This window comes from Macrobrachium rosenbergii, chromosome 6 (assembly GCF_040412425.1).
Source record: "Macrobrachium rosenbergii isolate ZJJX-2024 chromosome 6, ASM4041242v1, whole genome shotgun sequence".
Classification (NCBI taxonomy): Eukaryota; Metazoa; Arthropoda; class Malacostraca; order Decapoda; family Palaemonidae; genus Macrobrachium; species Macrobrachium rosenbergii.
The window spans coordinates 59,923,557-59,939,046 of NC_089746.1; the positions used below are offsets into that span (position 1 = coordinate 59,923,557).

At 32.6% G+C, this 15,490-nt stretch overlaps 2 long non-coding RNA genes across 2 annotated transcripts; one reads left to right on the forward strand and one right to left on the reverse strand.

The window, feature by feature from the left end:
- Positions 1-255: 255 nt before the first annotated feature.
- Positions 256-6,039, forward strand: LOC136839635 (uncharacterized). Its single transcript, XR_010853423.1, has 3 exons — positions 256-1,344; positions 4,264-4,454; positions 5,249-6,039. It is a non-coding gene; the product is annotated as an uncharacterized lncRNA (long non-coding RNA).
- Positions 6,040-7,796: 1,757 nt separating this feature from the next.
- LOC136839636 (uncharacterized) lies at positions 7,797-15,276 on the reverse strand. Its single transcript, XR_010853424.1, has 5 exons — positions 14,902-15,276; positions 13,128-13,265; positions 11,283-11,422; positions 9,599-9,736; positions 7,797-9,444 (listed from the first exon to the last, which is right to left on the reverse strand). It is a non-coding gene; the product is annotated as an uncharacterized lncRNA (long non-coding RNA).
- Positions 15,277-15,490: the final 214 nt, after the last annotated feature.

Below are 15,490 nucleotides of genomic sequence, written 5' to 3' on the forward strand. Positions count from 1 at the left end.
ATTAATATGCAGTGTTTAGATTAGCATATTATCTGTTAAGTGTTTATTTTCAAAGGTTTTATGAAAATTAAGAATTAATTTATACGTAGAAAATTACTGTTAAAGATGGTTTTTTGCTTAAACTACTAGAGGTAATCATAGATGGCGTTACCTGTCTTCCAAGGACGACAGAATCAGTGAATGTTTTAACAGCCTTATTCCTGCTTCCTCGTGCGGTTCACAAAAGAATCTTTTCCAGCTTCTACAGGCTATAGCCTTTTGAGCGACCCTCGTTTTGTGTGAAGATATATGCGAGATGGTGTTATTTCTTTGGAAAGTATCTTAAGCTTAAACGCGGAATACTTAAAAATATCATGTTTTTGGTAGTTCAGTAATTTAGCAGATATACCAGATTGTGTTGAGCGGAAACGGAGTTGAGAAACAAGAATATATTTTCATTTATAAAGAATATTGTCGAACTGCTAAAGCGTTGTCTCCGTGTATAGTTTTTGACGTTAGGATGCCTATCCTAGTGTTGTTTTAATACCTTCTCTCTTTCATTTTATTTTTGGGTAACATTTTGTGGGAAGAAACAATTTCTTAGCAGGCGCTCCCCCCCACCCTTTTTTTAAAGTCATGCGTGTTTTTGCAAGTGTACGAAGGTTATATCAGCTATTGGTGAAATCTTTAACATTCAGAAGAGAATTACTGAATTGCTCTATACCAAACCAGCATTTTAATTTTGAAGACTTAAAACGGCGTATTTTGCGTACTGCGACCTGACTTTCACATTATTGTGGACGACCTAAGATGAATCTACTTAATACTTAAAGCAAACTTTGCTGACCACAAAGCTGAATTGGCCAAATCGCTTTTAAGAGGAAGTTCTAACCAGGGGTGTATTGTTGCTTTCCCATTTTCTTGTTTTGACAGTCCATATTCACTGATTAGTGTTAAAGAAAATTTAGTGAGGGTTTTAATTAGCCATAATTTAAATGAACTTTACTGCTGGCTGATGTATTAATCAGTTTGTGTATCTGGTAACTGCAAATCAGAAAAACTCGGCCATCATTTTTCATACATTATGCAATGCGTTGATAGTTTATGGTTAATGGTAATTTTACATTGTCAGTACTTGATACTGAAGCTTCTTACTCTGCTTAGCACAAAATTCATGCAAATTAGATCACAAATTTACTCTTACAGAGGTTATTTACCTAAGAATGATATTACCCTCACAGACTTTTTCAAAAGTTCCCGTTACAACTTTAATGGCAGTGGGGATCGCGATCGGAATTTTTGTCTCGGAGCATTGTGGGGCACGATGACTACCACAATTTGAGCGTTAGATTTTTATCTGGTAAGGTGGGTACATGGATATTACCGAAATATCTTTTTCTTTTCCATTTAACCGATTAAGTAGCGTTTTGGAATTTATGCCTCCATAGTGGTATCCAAATCTTGTTCCTTAGACTGTTTTGGTTGTGTAGATAAATTTCATGTTAATTTCAATGCTCCACAGAGGCAATAAGCATTCTCAGGGGTTTAGTACAGCCTAATTCAACTGATTGCCCGAAGCGTAATTCTTTAGGTTGTTGTAAAGGTATGTGGGTATTATTTTACTTATGGACATTAATTGCTTTCAACATAAAATATAGGTTTTTCTGTTGCATTATGATGTGATTTGAATGCTTTTGAGGTTTATTTCCATCGCAAATGAATACTTATCCTTCCCCGGCAAATGATATACTGTATACATAATAAAATTACGACTTGTCAGAATACTGTACCCCCTCTCCATAGCTAATACGGCAAAACTGTGTTTACTGATTACAGTTTTGCCGTATTAGCTATGGAGAAGGGTGCAGTATTCTGACAAGTCGTAAGTTTATTAATTTTGTATATATCATTTGCCGGGGAAGGATAAGTATTCATTTGCGATGAAATAAACATCAAAAATCATTCAAATCACATCATAATACAACAGAAAAACCTATATTTTATGTTGAAAGCAATTAATGTCCATAAGTAAAATAATACCGGTATGTGCAATTACAGTGAGTGATTTCCAAGATACTTTTCCCTGAAGGTTTATACCTTCTTACGTGGAAATTGATTTTGTTTGTGAATCATTGGTTGAAGTTGGAACCACCATACTGTTGCTGCCCCCAATATTTCATCAAAAAATAGAGCTGACTTGAAGAAACTTTCATTCATAGGTGAATGAATGTTTTTGCTGATCAAGAACCTATTAATGGGCCAGGTGGTGTTGGTGAAACAGACGATTCGCAGTTTGGTAAGAGTAATTTCGATTGCGGAAGGCCTCTGAAAGTTTTGGGTGTTTTGGGGAATTGAAAGGGAATGGAAGATGTTTTTTGTACATCCTGTGCAACCATCGTCAATTGCCTCTTGAGCATGATGCTGCCACCTTAGTGCCATTAGCTGAAAAATATATTAGGCCTGGCAGCATTATTGAGTGGTAAGTAATGTGCCTGAAAGTGTCTGGTGGTTTTTGGGTTCCAAACACCAGACAATTTTGTGGATTCCTCTAATCCAGATGCTCTAAATATTGAATGTCTTTGGAAAGAAGTGAAAAAATAGATTAAGTGGTCTAGTAACAGACAGGAGTATTTCCAGTTGTATATCTAGGGATCTATTTGTAACCATATCTCCAAAAGGCCAGCTGCTACACCATTTTTATGATGAAAGCCGGCTTTACCCTCCTCAGTCTTGAGATCCAATGGCCTTAACATCCAGCCAAGACAAAGAAGTCAAGAGATATTCATTGCCATAGGAACCCGGTACCCCAGATCATGCCAAATACTTCCTTCTATTTCACTTTTGTGTGTTTTCTCCCGCCCAAAAACTCGTCCCCACTTTAGTCTTCAATAATTGCAGGAAGGCGAGGTTGCTAGTAGGATATCAGAGGCTACTGAATGAGTGTCAGAAAAATTCAAAACACATTAAACCACGGGAAAATCATGTTTTGAACTCCGAAAATGGATAATGGTTTAAAGTAAGGGTTTGCTGGACTAACTGAAAAAAATACATTTGCTTCATAGCTACATGCATATAATGTGGCTATAGTTTAGTGAAGATGAGGGTTTAGCAAATAACTGATATGGCTTTATTACACGAGGTCATACTGAAGTATCATTTACCAGTGTGGAGTCGAGGCTGTTACTGATGATGATGATTCTGAGACCATCTATATTCCATTAACTTTCAATATAATGGTAAAAATATGCTGGATAATATTTTAATCGTTTCATAAAAAAGATTAACATTTATCAAGTAACTTTTTTGTACTGCATTTGTCAGTTTTGATTGGAAAGACTTTACTTTAACAAAGAGGTAAAGAATATTAACCTCGTCCAAAGCTGTAAAAACCATGGTTTTAAAAATATTTTTCAGATAAATTTAGTTTGTCTAAAGTTTGGTTTACATGAAAGGTTTAAAACTTTGTCCTGTAAAAACGTGAAGATAGTGATAAAGTTGTTTCCGTGCGTCTAAATTGTATTTTTCCAACTAAAAGTATAAGTTATTTTTATTCTTATTCCCTATATCCTAACTAGCAAACTACACTGTCAAATCTATGGTTTCAGGTGGAAGAAAACCAAAAACTAGTAAATTGCTCCAAAACCAATGATCAAAAATATACCAAAGAAGTCATGCCTAAAACAAATGGTTTTTGTCTAATCGGTAACAATCACCCCAACACCCACCAAACAAAAGTGGTATTTGTGGGGGGGATCCTAATTTCACTAAGTATCCTTGACCCTACCTTTTTGTGCGGTTGCCAGCCCTGAATCCATCTACTTATTAATTTGAAAGTTTGCCAGTATTATTTGTGGGGCAGCATTCTGACCTTGTTTTTCTTGTAACCTTACTACCTTAAGATGTGAGGCTCTAGATTTCACACAGCGTACTGCATGTCTGAAGTTTAGGAATATGGAAACTTGCATCATTTCGTTTATTTGATAGGCTGCTAGGCTGTGGTTATAGACAGCAGGGACTACAATACTTCCATTAGGGTTTTTAAGTATGGGTATTGTATGGTGTTTTTCACTAGACTACGTATACACAACATAGTAACTGAGCAGGTTTATAATTCTGAAAAAAATAAACATTCGATTATGCTTGTGGTTTTTAACTACAATCGTTCTCGAAAAGCACTTCAAAACTTGGCCTTATTTACAATTTTAATTTGATATTGCAAATGTTGCAAAGTTTAATCAATTATATACTGTACTAAAAAATCAAATTTTTATAATTTATTTACAGGTGTGGGTAGATTGCTTCCGACAATAAAAGATCAACCCAAAGATACGAGGACATGACAATAAAAGATTTAATTTAAATGCAGTCTTAGTGGATTCTGAAGATGGGACTGGCGTAATACTACAATCATTCTATAGTTGAGCAATAATCTTCAAAGTACCCTATTATGTCAAGCCATTATAACTAGAAATCAGGTAAGTAAATAATTAAATCCTAGTAATATTTTGAGACGTTTGTACTACAAATTTTTAGTTTTAAATTAATAGACTGAATTATTTTGGACTGCGCTGTACTTTTGCAGGTGATAGCTGTGTAATGCTGAATCCTACCGGCTTTCAGTATATGAAATATATTTTAAAGTATTTAGAAATCAGTAAGCAATGTATAGTTTTTAAGATCACTTGTAAAGCATAATTTTTATGATATTTTTAAAGAGTAACTGACGTATTATGCTCGTGCTCTCCTCATAGAGACAAATTTTGCATTTGCTTGTCTGTTAATATTGTAGCTTGGGCTTATAATTTTACCAATCTATCAATCTTATCAGTTAGCCAGTTTAAATACTGATTGTTATATATGAAAAATAGGTCAAATTATTCTGGCTGCTAATTTTGGAATATGTAAAGAGCATTATTCCTGACCTTCTCTAGTCAGTTACTGTATATATTTTGCTGTATGGAGTAGGTGAAGCTTCTTGTTAAAAGGATATATAACTTTGTTTCAACATGTGTCAAGCATGTCGGAATATTTTTCACTGTAGGTTCACCTAAGAGGATATTGAATTTTTATTCATATGTACTAGTTGAGGAAACTGCAATGATTTTTTTTTTTTTTTTTTTTACATTGAATAGTATGTCCGGGTGAAATTACCAGTATATTACATTTTTTGAAGTCTGCTTTCTCTTGACATGCAATTAAATCCTGTCAAGCCGGACACTGCCCAGCAGACGCTTGGGTGAAAAGCTTCTAATGAAATGTTTTTTGGCAGGTGACCCGAGGACGGCAGCGCTTGTTGTAACCCTTAGAATGCTGTGGACTGCTGGAACTACAAGTTTTGCGCGAACGGGCTTGGATGCAAGATGTGGCAAGCACACTTTCATCAGATCACCCCCAGCATGAAGCCGTAAAGTCCGAGTTATCCACAATTAACCAGTTTCCCAAAGTTGATTCTGGGAGTTTTCCAACGTTCCTTTACTTATGGTGCTCTTATTTCCGTGGCTAGAATCTTTCAGCTGTGAAGGCCCTTGCCATAAACAAGAATTTACCCTGCCTGGCTGGGAACTCTAAAGTTTATAATATATCGATAAATTCATCGGTAAATTTAATGTTAATTTGATTCAAAATCTAAATTGTACATAGTCATAATGTATTTTATCTACATATACAGAATTTCAATTGTATTCAGGATCCAGATATTCCATACAAATCCAGATCAATAAATTCACACCAAGTAATTCAGTGATATTCCTAAATATGAATCAAAGTAAGATTAAAATTTATAAAGAATTTTCTAATCTCATTTTATGAGCAAACTTCATTAAGAAAGAAATTCAAATTCAAGAATTTTAAATACAAAATTAACACGTTCAATTTATCACATTCATATTCATGAATATATTAGTTGTAAATTCTAACTATGATTAAATTTATTAAATACTTCTCTGCTCCAAATATTTTTATATAGGAAATAAAAAATACAAAATTGTATTCACAAAATTGTATTTAAATGATTGCACATCTAATGTAAATAATCTAAATTTATGAATAAAGTTTTTAAAGTACAACACCGTAGTTTTTTTTAAATAAAATTCAAATACATTCAAATTATGAATATATACAAATTCATGAAAAATTGAAATACATAAAAGTATTTTTCTAAAGAAAAAATTGAATATTTTCAAATTTATGAATACTCGCCAACTCTCTTCACAGAAGATAGTGTCAAATATATTAATTCAAATTCAAATGTATTAATACGTTTGAATTTATCAATACGTTCAAATTTATGAATACATTAAAATTTTTTAAAACTTAAGATAATTTTCGGCTGAAAATTTAACATTCAAATGTATTAAATTCAAATTAATAAATATGAATTTATTGATATTCGAATTTTTGAATACCTCCAAACTTTGCGTAGCAGAGGCTCTGTGTAGCAATCTTGAAAACATGGGATAAATTCAAATGCATTAATACACTAAGATTTATGAAAAGATCCGAACTACGAACTTTTTTACCCTCTGCTATGGGATAAATTCAAATGCATTAATACATTCAGATTTATGAAAAGATCCGCACTACGAATTTTCTTGACCCTCTGCTACGCAATCTTTAAAATAGGAATAAATGCAAATTTATTAATACATTCAAATGTATTAATACATTCAAATTTATGAATAGATCCGAACTACGAATTTTTTTAAACCTCTGGTACGCAGTCTTTAAAACAGGAATAAATTCAAATGTATTAATACATTCAAATGTATTAATACATTCAAATTTATGAATAGATCCGAACTACGAATTTTTTTAAACCTCTGCTACAGTCTTTAAAATAGGAATAAATTCAAATTTATTAATACATTCAAATTTATGAAAAGATCCGAACTACGAATTTTCTTGACCCTCTGCTATGCAGTCTTTAAAATAGGAATAAATGCAAATTAATACATTCAAATGTATTAATACATTCAAATTTATGAATAAATCCGAACTACGAATTTTTTTTAAATCTCTGCTACGCAATCTTTAAAACAGAATAAATTCAAAATATTAATACATTTGAATTTATTAATACATTTAAACGTATTAATACATCCAAATTTATGAATAGATCCGAACTACGAATTTTTTAACCCTCTGTTACGCAAGCTTTAAAATAGGAATGAATTCGAATGTATATTAATACATTCAAATGTATTAATACATCCAAATTTATGAATAGATCTGAACTTGCGAATTTTTTTTAACCATCTGCTACGCAGTCTTTGAACTATGAATACATCCAAATTTATGAATACACCAAATATTTTTTGTCTGAAAATAATTTAGCAGTCATATGTATTAATTCAAATTTACTAATAAATCCGAATTTATTAATACAAAATTTTTAATAGATCCGAACTTCTGCTTTTTTTAAACTCTGGTACGCAATCTTTAAAATAAGGAATAAAATAAATTTTATAATGCGTTCAAATTTATTAATACATTTAAATGTGTGAATACATTCAAATTTATGAGTACTCTCCAAACATTTTTAGACTGAAATTAATTTAACATTCAAATATATTAAATTCTAATTTGAATAAATCCGAACTAGTACATACAAATGTATTAATACATTCAAATTTATGAACAGATCCGAACTTACGATTTTTTTAACTCTCTGCTGCACAATCTAATATATGAATATATTCAAATTTATTAATAAATTTAAATTTATTATTACATTCAAATTTATTAATTAATAAATACGAACTTATGATTTTTTTAACCCTCTGCTACAAAATCTAACATAGGAATAAATCAAAATTTACTAATACATTAAAATTTAATACAATCAAATATAATACATTCAAATTTATTAATACATTCAAATGTATGAATAATCTCCAAATATTTTTCGACTGAAAATGATTTAACATTCAAATGTATTAATAAAATAAAATTTATTAATACATTAATAAGTATATTAAAATTTATGTATAGATCCGAAGTTAGGATTTTTTAAACCCTCTGCAATGCAATAATTAAAATGGGAATACATTCAATTTTACTAATACATTCAAATTCATTAATACATTAATAAAGTTTTTTTAATACCTCTATTTTTATATGAATTTAATAAAAACATTTATATGAATAAAACCAAATTCATGAAATTTGTTAATACCTCTACTCCAGAATATCTTTTCAAAAGAAAAAATTCAATTTTACTAATACACTGAATTTTATATTAATAATTCGAACTAATGAATGAAGTTTTAGTACAACCAAATATTTTTTTTAGAAATGAGTAAATCCATATTCATGAACAAAATTTCTTTAATACTTCACTCCAAATATTATTAAGAAAACATTCGAACTTGTGAATACATTAAAATTTATTAACATTTATGAATTTCAATAATTTAAAACTTTGAAATACTCGCTTTTGTGATTTTTTCATTTATGAATAAATTCAAATATAGATTTCAATACAATCAAATTGATAAATTGCAATATATGACAAATGTTAAATTTTAACCTCAATAGCAATTTCAAATATGAATAAATTCAATTTTATTAATAATCAGGTTTATAAATATAAATGGTAATATAAGAAACATTGGTAAAACAGTTTCACAAACAGTTTACGTAAAAGAATTAAGATCCAAATTTAATTTAACTTTCCACAGACGAATTTGTAATTTGAAGAATTGTGAATATTTGAAAACCGAGTGTATTTTTCCAAGTGTTTGTAATTTTAAAGAATTTGTGGATTATATGAACACAGAATTTATTATTCTAAATGGGTGAATGAATACAGCAGTGAATGACCTTCTTAGTTAAATGATTTGACATGCATAGTGAAGAGTGCTATGGTAATAAGAAAAAATACAACTAAATTTTTGGTTTTGTTTTTGCCATTTAGCAACCATTTAAAAAAAGGGGGGGGGCATTTTTATTAGTTTTTAAATCTAGAAAAGGCACCAAAAATATTCTGGTATCTCCCTCATTGTCTGCGTAATGCAGTGCCCAAAACAGTGTCTCTTGCATGGTTGCTGCTTTCACTGTACATTTCTCACTATGCTTACACTGCTGCTTCCACTGTACCTCTATTCCTCTGCCTGGTTGGTCATCACGAATACCTATTTATACAGTAGACCGCTTCTTCTGAGGGGCCTTAGCTACTTTACTGTAGTTCATCGTCCAAATGGCTCCGTAAGTGTTGCTTTTCTCCAGTGAGGCTTTTGCTAAGGTATCCCTCTAGTGTGGCTGCCCTTTGTGCATGGTTGATCTCCTCAGCAATGTGCCCTCAAGTGTTGTTTTCTGTGATATTCTTCATATTTAATCTCCACTAACTGTCATTCACTTAAAAGGGGATCGGTTATTTTCATGGTAGTGTGTTCAATGTTGTCAAGATGTAAATATTTTGCACTTGTTTTTACAGCTGACGTCGTATCGTCCTCATTATTCACCAACCTGAAAGAATTGAAATTTATCAGCACTAAACATCATAATTGTAGTTTTAATTTGCAGTTCCTGGGATTCCAGAATCGATGTAAATAACTGGTATTCAATAGGAGTTACTGAATTCGTAATCATAATGATTAGAAAAAGTTTACCATTCACTCACGTAAACATTAAACTAGTGGATCTTGTTTTGAAGTTGTGGCTTGACATCGATTTCCAAGCCAAATAGTTGTGTTCAGTAGCACTAACCTTAAAATGGTATTTCTCGGTTTGAAATGACACGAAAGAAAAAATGTACTTTCTGAAAAAAATCTATGTTATCTTAAAAGAGATTTAATTTAAATATCACAGTGTGATATTTGTCCAAGATATTTGAAGTTTTACAAGTAAAAAACTTTCGGGAATACTCGTGCCTAAGGCTAAATGGAAAAATTAAGTGAAAAAATTCCAGTCATATAGAAAATCTCAATTAGAAGACATTCCATGTTATAGTTTATACGAGCTATTACTTGTGAAATGGTTGTTTTATTCTAACAAAAATGCAAAAAGCCGAGCAACACGCTTTTATGGTGAATTTCTGTGAGTATTTCAAAATTATTCACCCATCAACATGACATGTCGGGGCAACTTCCTGGCGTGATTTGGCATTACAGTAGCAAAATAGTTTTACTAAAAATGTAAAATCAAGTGAAGGTATACAGGGTAATATGAACAGCTGCAAAACACGAGGAAATACGAAACTGACAAAAACGATACCATCAAAGAGCCGCTATAAGTAAAAACGCGAAAAAAAAATAGCAGAACAACGGTGACTGGACCAAATGCTGAGGTACCATAAAACCACTTGAGCTGTGAAAAACCCTAACGTGACACTCAGCCTAATTAGAAAGTGTTTGAAAGTTAGTAAAAAACACTGGACACAAAGAAATTTATGGCCATGAAACTATAAAAAGCCGAAAGCAAGCCAAATGGTAATCAAATAAATTTAAACTTAAAAACGTAACAGAGCAGACATATCAAAAATTACATTAATGCTGTCTCAAGGAATAAAATAAGATAAGCAAAACAATGTCCATCAATTACGAAAACTTTATATTGACTAAAGAAATTATTAAATGGAGGTTCTTTATGGTTCACAATTACTTTATATCAATTTGAGGCCCCAGCATCTTAAAGGAATTTCAATCCGGTCTATTAAGAACAGTCATGAGAAAGTGTAAAATTCCCAAAGAGTAGCTTTCTAGAATAGTCTCAATAAAATGGACAGTGGTAAACTTTCCACTGGCTCACAAGCAGAAGATACAATATTCTGAAAACAAACAAATTCGTTTGGCGATCAATGGGAAGTACTCAAAAAACCACTAAGCTGTTTACTCAGTTGCCCTTTGAGTATTAAACCAGCTTCTTTCTAAATCAGTAACTTTGCCAATAGAAAAAACTGATCAGAAATGTCACGTCGTATCTCGAAATTTGCAATGTCGTACCCAAATGAGATTCGTACCCTGGATTTAGAGATTTCGTACAGAAGTTCAGTTTGTGCGGTACAGACACGCAAAATTTTCAGTTATATGAATGGGATGAAAAGCCTACTTAATCAGGAGGATCTTAATGCGACCTGCTTTAATTTATCCGAACACGGAAATTGAAATTAAAGAATCACGTTATGGTTCAAAATTACGGCATTATAACTTAGAGCGCAAATATAAATCTGGTGTAAAAATATTCGGCAGGGAAGCTTTCATTGTAAAATTACTCTAAATCATCTTGAAGTTCAAGTTACATATTAAACAATGCAAACTGTTTCTTACATATCTAATGCAAACTATATCTAATACAAACTATTTTACTTAAATGTTGTTGCCTCAAACTTGATTACTGAAAACATCAACATATGTTGAGCGTTTAAGCTTGAAGTCGGAGGAAGGAAAAACCTCATAATGCGATAGACTGATGATTATCTCCAAGTTTTCTTCAACGGAATCGACACCTGAAGGAAAATTATTAGGTCTTCCATTCAGTACTTCCGAATTATACTTAGAAATATAAAATTATAATCAGGAAAACCATTAACAAAATTTAATACCTTAAAACTTACAGTTTAATCTAATAATCACCCATTTCAAGTTATATTCTAAGACGACAATAAATATATTGGCTTGATTTCAACAACGCCTAGGTTGAAAAAGAATATATTTCATGTATATTGTGAACCATGTTAAACAAATGAGCTCTCACAGTCATCGGCACACTTTCCTCGTAATTTACATCAGGTTTAAATGACATTTGAATATCCAACAATCCTAATCTATTACACTTATCCAGTTCACAAACTGCAATTCAATTTTCTGTTGTATTTTGAATTTTTAAGTCTGTTTGGAGGACAAAGTACTGCAAATCTAAGATAATATTTAGCTTAACAGTATCGCTTCTTATTGCTCTCGATCAAGTGATTTCTATGCTTTGAAACATTCATAATTTACTTAAAACGTTTTGTGACTAATTTACATTGCCAATATGTTTGTGATTAATATTTCACAATCTGTACGCTTTACTTAGGAAACATAACAGCGGAGTACAATGGATTCTAGAGTGTATGTATTGAGTCTCAGATACATACCCTTATTTCCAGTTTACAAATAAAAAAAAACAGTGGTAAATGATAAAAGGGAGCGTCTCACAATATTTATCATGAAGCTATTTTGACTCAACTTCAACCATAACTGATAGATCGTTTGTGTGTGTGTGTGTGTGTGTGTGTGTATAAAATATGCAACATTCAGTACAAAGTGACACTAGAATATTCGGTCTTATATCAAATAAACCTAATACATAAGAACTTCGTAAGCTACCTTTCACTAAGGCCATGATTATTTATAAGTACAACATATTGAATATTTTCATCAACAGACTAGGGCTATTATGCCAATACACACGAAAAGCAACCTTAAGACCATAGTAAAACTAACTCCCAGAAACATAGCCAAAACTAGGCCAGAAACCACAAGAGCCCAGCTAGAATTACAACAGCAATTTTCCACCCACTGAAGCCACACCAGCAGCAAAGAGCAGCTTTAAAACCTAGCTTTTGATCACTCCAGCAATCTCAAGACTTTAGCCCAAGACCAGCCTCACCCTAAGGGGAGATCTGCCAAAAACCACAGCAACAACCTCAAGAGCCTAGTTAAAAACCACAACCAAGAGAGCATGGTTTTTAAAGACATAAGCACCCTTAGCAAGCAGCGAAAACTAAATTTCAAGAGCCAATTACCTTAAGAACTTAACGAAAACACCACCAGACATCATAGCCAGAAACAAGAGGCTAGACAAGAATGACTCAAGCAGCCTTACTATCATGCCAAGCGACCACAACAAATCTGCAGGCCTAAGAAAAATCATCAGCTACCTGAAGGAACTACGCAAAGCAAAATCCATACCAGCATCCTCACCAACTTGCAAATCTAAGAGCCTAGCAGAAAACAATACCAGAAACGTGAATAGCCTAAGGGAAAAATAACCGTATCAACCCCGAGACATTTTTAAAATACAACTAAGCTAAGATAACTACCAGGAACTTATGAGACCAGCCTTAAACCAATAATCTTATGAGCCCAGCCATTAACCCCACTAGTAATATAAATAAACTATCCGTAACTGATGCAAACTATCTCTCACAACAAAACTATTTTACTTACAGTCCATATTGCTGTTTCATAATCAAACTATCACTGAAACACCCTCAAGTGTTGAGCTCTTTAGCCTGCAGTAGGAGAAAAAAATTTTTGTGTTGTAGACCGGTGATTATCTCCAGGTTTTCTCCACAAAACAGGCACCTAGAAGAAAATTATTAGATCAGTATTTTGAGAATCATACTTAGCTTAAAAAATGTGTCAAGATTTGAATTAAGTAAACACATTAACAAAATCAGAAAACCTAAAACATGCCTCTGAAATGTAACCATCACTCATTTGACGTTACAGAATATAAAACAGCATTATGTACCTTGACTATTTCAATAACACCAGGACTGAAAAGTTTCATTCATGTTGCGAGCATTGTTAAACAAACCAGTCCTCTCACAGTTTCACAGGTAGATTCTCCTCGTAATTTCCCTCAGCTCTGAATGACATTTGCTCATTTGATTTTTTAGCATTCCTAACCTCACTTACAGTAAATAACCTGTAATTCACTCAAGACCAAATGCTTGAACTCTTTCCTCTTACTTGTTTGATTTTAAAGCTGATTTTCATTACTTACTCCTCCAAACAAACACATGGCAAGATTTAGCATAACAAGATCACTTATTACTCGCCTGGATCAAGTGAATTTTACGTTTTCAAACATTCTCTTATTATTATTATTATTATTATTATTATTATTATTATTATTATTATTATTATTATTATTATTATGAAGATGAGTCCTATTCATATGGAACCAGCTCACAGGAGCCATTGACTTGAAATTAAACCTTCCAAAGAATATTGCGTTCATTCGAAAGTAACAGAGGGTAATGGGGAATACAGGAGGAGGAAATCAGTTATTAGAAAAAGAAATGTGGATAAAATATTAAAATACAAGTTGAATGGTATTAGTGTAGTAATCATTGCATCTTTGTTTGAACTTCTGAAGTTCCTATTGCGCTACATCATCTGGGAGGCTTTTAAGATCGAAGCAAAAAACCACTCGGCACCTTTTTTAAAAACTTCTCCAAAACTATGGCAATAACGTTAAAGAGCCCAGCTAAAAATATCACCAGACAACTCAACACCTTCCAGAAACACGAATTGGGCTGACAACAGCACTAGGAGGCTTAGGAGCCTATGCAAGAATGACTCCAGCGGCCTTCAAGTCAGAGCCCAAGACTATAATGACCTAACAGGCAAAAATTCGCACCAACTACCTGCGAGTACTGAGCTAAGCAAAAAAACCACACATTAACGGTCCGAGAAAAAAATCTCTAGTAGCGTCGAGATCCTACTCAAAATCAAATTTATCTAAATAAACCGCAACAGCACCTGTGATCCTTGCCGAAGTCAAACCAGCAACCCTATTGAGACTAGCCAAAAACTAATCACCTCAAATTTAGCCGATAACCACACGCATCGGTAGCTTTCGAGCTTGGTCAACACTTGCACTTTTTTAAGTACTAACCTTACTATCTTATCCTGACAACGATCTTTCATATCGTTTTATACAACGCTATATTTCATTATCGGAACCGAATTAAATGAGAGTGGTTGATCAATTCCTTAGCATAAGTATCTATATAGATCGTAAACTACAGACAGTTTTCAGTTTTTCTGACCAGGGATTAACGGGATGTCTAAACGAAAAATATGAGAATCTACACTTAATCATAATCACGTGTTTTCACTAACAAACAAAATCCAAATATATCAGCATCCCCATTCGTTTAAAGCAGTAATAAAATATCCACCTGACAACGTTTTCATAAAGTCGCATTACCTCACTAGTTCCCGAAGAATCTTATTCAGTTCCTCGCACAATGTAGAACTATTACTGGAAGCTTGCCAACTCGTCAACTCCTCCATAATATGCTGGTCATGGATCGTTTATTAACTTGCATACCAAAAGATGTCGACTTGCCCAAAGAAAACTATGCCCATGGCTATTCCTGGATGCACTTGGATTCGCCTCAGGACGAGATTTTATAAAACACACCGTAAAATTTTACGCTTTGAACACAAGGCCCTTCATTGACAAGATCAAGTTTTATACCCTTACCACCAGAAAAAAAATATGCCTTAATTTCACAAAACATGAAGAAATTTAATAGCGAAATTTAAGTATTTCACCTTGACTGCCTCTTTCGCAAATACCTTACACAACCTTCAACCATCAACAAAGTGGAAGTCCTTTTGAGTCAAAGGATGAAAGAACGGCAGCTGATTGGCTGGTAGCAAACATGAAAAAAAAAAAATACAACCACACTTCTAAGAAGCGTTAAGCAACACCAGTTACCAGTGACATCTGTTTGAAAGTGGAAACAATTAAACATCAAGATAGTGAGAAACAAAATTTGTGTACGTTAAAA